The 3,936-nt window shown below is 32.2% G+C and overlaps 1 long non-coding RNA gene across 1 annotated transcript; it reads left to right on the top strand.

Moving 5' to 3' along the window:
- The first annotated feature begins 1,844 nt into the window (after nt 1-1,844).
- Nucleotides 1,845-3,682, top strand: LOC113815500 (uncharacterized). The gene is made up of 4 exons (XR_011398253.1): nt 1,845-2,136; nt 2,371-2,564; nt 2,796-2,929; nt 3,080-3,682. It is a non-coding gene; the product is annotated as an uncharacterized lncRNA (long non-coding RNA).
- The last annotated feature ends 254 nt before the right edge of the window (nt 3,683-3,936 follow it).

Genomic DNA, 3,936 nt, shown 5'->3' with positions numbered 1-3,936 from the left:
TCGAAGACATGACCACTCCATCGTCAGAATCTTCAAAGAAGTTCCTTTTTCCTTCATTAAAGAATCTATACGCATGAACAGAATTTTTCTTCTATGGAAATCCTACAATTCATTTATTTTGCAATTCCTCACTCTCGCTCACTCCCAAGCCATTGCACAAATTCAACAGAGCAGAATCATGATATTTTCTATGCAACATGGCTTCCGTCCTGGTAAATAGGTTAATTTTTTTTGGCAATTCTGAAATTCTCAAAATTCACTATGAAATCATGACCAGCTGATATATTTATACAACATGATTTCCTTCTTAGTAAATAGCTTCATTATTTTGCAATTCTGAGATTCTCAAAATCACCATTAATTCTTGTTTCTTTTGAACGTGTGATTACGTATTTTTCTCTCTCTCTCTGTCTGTTGGTCTATTTGTCTGTCGGGATGTCTGCCTATCTAGCTGTTTGTTTTTCTTTTCTTCTTTCTTTCTCTAATTCCTTCTTTAGTGCTCTCTCTTTCTCTATTTCCCTCTCTGTTTTTCTTTCCCTTTCTTTCCCTCTCTCTCTCTCTCTTTCTTCATACATACATAAATAGGCCTATATATATATATATATATATATATATATATATATATATATATATATATATATATATATATATCACTCTCTCTATCTCTCTTTATCTATCTATTTATCTATCTATCTATCTATCTACCTATCTATCTTTAACTATCTACCGATATACCCTTAAGAAAATGTCGTATAGAATTCTATAGAAATTCTATAGATTTTTATATTTTTATAGAGTCTATAGAATTGCTATAGAATGCCATTAAAAAAGTTCTATAGAGAATGTATTCTATAGAAATACCATAGAGTTTCTATAGAAAGTCCTCAATAGAGTCTATAGAGCTAATTTTCTATAGAGAAAAGTTATAAAGGTCATTTTCTGTTGATCACTCAGTAAATCCCAAACCAGTAGTATCACATGATAAAGGTGAATGAACTGAACAATTGATTGATTGCACAAGAAGTGAATTTGAAAGCACTATGTGAGGACACTTTTAACTGAAATTGAAATCATTGAGAAGTAACACGCCAAAACTGTAGTTATGGATTATGAAATCATTTATTAGAAATTCACATGCATCGGCCTTTGCCTAGTATAACTGTCACGGTCGTCAGTCGATGACATAACTGTGATAAATATTCTACGCAAATTCAGCTATTGCAAATAAATGGGTCCATTTAACCTAGAGTTTAGAGATAATTAAACGTGCAAGATGGAGACACGAATTTCCTACACATCACGTTTTCTGGATTTTTTTCTTTACAAAACTTGCTATACATTATAAAGATGGCATACAAATTGACTTTGTATCAATGTGGTTGTAGAAAAATGGTAAATCTTTTCTTGAATAAAACAGTGTAAGCGCCGGTGGTATTTGGCACGTTTCTTAAATGCCAAATCCCGCTACCAGACGTATTTTATTATTATTATTATTATTATTATTTTTTTTTTTTTTTGGTATTTGTGTATGTTAACGAGAGGTTGTAGAATGTAATTACTAGGTATAGTAAGGTATTTGAGACTTTATTTATGTGCAATGCAGTGACATTGAGGGATATTTCGTTTTTCTCCAGGTTTTCAACTGCCAAAATGTTACCATTGTTCGATATTTGTGTGTGTTAAGATTTGTATGTAATAATAGTATAACTAGGTTTATATAATAAATTTACAAGCCACTATAATGTGTTTGAAATTTTATTGATGTGTAATGCATTGACTTTGAGTCTGTTTTCGTTTTGTGCCAGGCTGTTCATATTTTGGAAAAGGCGCGAGAAATGTAAACATTGTTGCTCGCGTTCGCGTTCCTGGGAGCTTGAAGAAATTTACGAGATTCATCGTTTCTACGGAATTGTGAGTATCACCTGTACAATGTAACTGTGCAGTACAGTACTATAAACAATCGTTTTAAAAACTCTATATCTTTCGGAGACAACTGAAAGCGAGCATTGGAAGTTCGGAACCATCAACGCACATGGTTGCTGAGAGTCAACAGCTGTCTCCTGAGCATCTATCTACCTTTTCGTGTGGCGAAGACTGGCTGCACCGCCGGACAGACATCTTTGGAGTTTTATGAAGGTAAGACAAATAAAAACAGTATATCACGTTTATGACGTAGCAATGCGAGAGAGGTGAAGGTGATGCTACTTTTTTCCAAATATTTTTCTCAAACCTACTAGTTTTTTATGAGAGTTCTTTATGACCATAAACATATGTTTTCTCAATCTCTGTACATTTGCACTTCAAATAATGCAAAGTGTTCATGCGAATTTTGAAAAACTTCAAATATATCAAGAACATATATATTACCAGGTGAATGGGGAGGCACTGCAGCAATTAGTGTGGACTGAGTTGAAGGAGTAGAGGAAATCTGCCCACCGTGTTTAGTGGTCAGAGATAAGTGTAATCCATTAATGATGTCAAAGGAGGGGTCCATGAGGCTGTGTGCACCAGGAACCTGCTTTAGAAAATCAGCTGATTACTATGCACAGCATGGGATGGCCGAGGTAGTATTGTACATCTAGTCACTTGAAAATTATGCTCTTTATGCTAAGGAAATTGACTGATCAGTTTAAGATGAATTTAAATTTCATATAAAATTCACATTCTTGCAGCATTCTATCTTATATGTAGCTCCTGACCTCTCTGTGACATAGTAACAAGGTCCTTCCAGCTAGATAAACAATTTGTTTAAAAATGTTTATGGCATCAGTCTGCAAATATCTATCACGTTTCAGGAGTCAGCAACATTGTGACTTGACTACATTAGTTTTCACACTTCAATCAGTGGCACTCTTCAGAGAGGACGAGGAGATGGCGATAATTGACAGCCTGATAATTGAAAGTTTGATGTCCTTAGCAGTTATGTGAGGTGGGAGAAAGAAAGTGAAAATATTATGTCCTGGTCGTGAATGGTGATTATGGGAAAGATTTAGGGAGGGTGTAAATGTCATATTCTGAGTGTTGATGGTTAAATTGACAGGGAGATTTTATGATTAATCTCAGATTTCTCTTTCCTCAGATGACCAAGTCTCCCACTCCCATGCTGGTGACAAATAACACCTTCCAAGATGTCATGACCACAAGAGAAATAGCACACTGCTCTTCTTTCAGAAGGAAATCCAAAAGTGCCAACATCTGCCTGCAGACTTGCAAAATTTACTTTTAAGTTTTATTTATACATCAAATACATTCGTTAATTATATTTTTGTTATTTATTAATTCTATAATTACCTTTCCATTTGTGTCCAGAATTTATATGTATATGGATGCATATATATTCTTTATATGGATATATTTTTAGGTATGTATAAAATGTATGTATGTAATGTCTTATAGGTATTCATGTATTTATATGCATGTATTTATGTATTTGTTTATCAATATGTATGGATTTACACTTGTGTATATTACATACGGACGTACATATACATGCATATACGCATGGATGTATTTATGCATGTGTATCTATGTAGACACGTATGAATGTATGTAGATATGTATATATGTATGTATGTATTCATCTATTTATGTTTTTATATATGAATGCATGTATTTATGTATTATAGAATGTATGTGTGTATTTATGTATGTATGTTTTCATTTATGCATGTTCGAATTAATTGTATGAATATGCATTTAGTTATGTATGCATGTATTTATGTATTTATTTATGAATGTTTATATATGTATTTATGTATGAATTATGAATGCAGTTATGTATGTATTTATGTATGTTTGTTTATATGTATGTAATTATTTATATATGTATGTATGTCTGCTCATATGCATGTAGATATGTATATATTTATGTATTAATTTATTATGTATATATTTATATATACATGCATGTATATATATATATGTATATATATATAT

This window comes from Penaeus vannamei, chromosome 39, assembly GCF_042767895.1.
Source record: "Penaeus vannamei isolate JL-2024 chromosome 39, ASM4276789v1, whole genome shotgun sequence".
Classification (NCBI taxonomy): Eukaryota; Metazoa; Arthropoda; class Malacostraca; order Decapoda; family Penaeidae; genus Penaeus; species Penaeus vannamei.
This window is presented reverse-complemented; position numbering and strand designations above follow the sequence as displayed.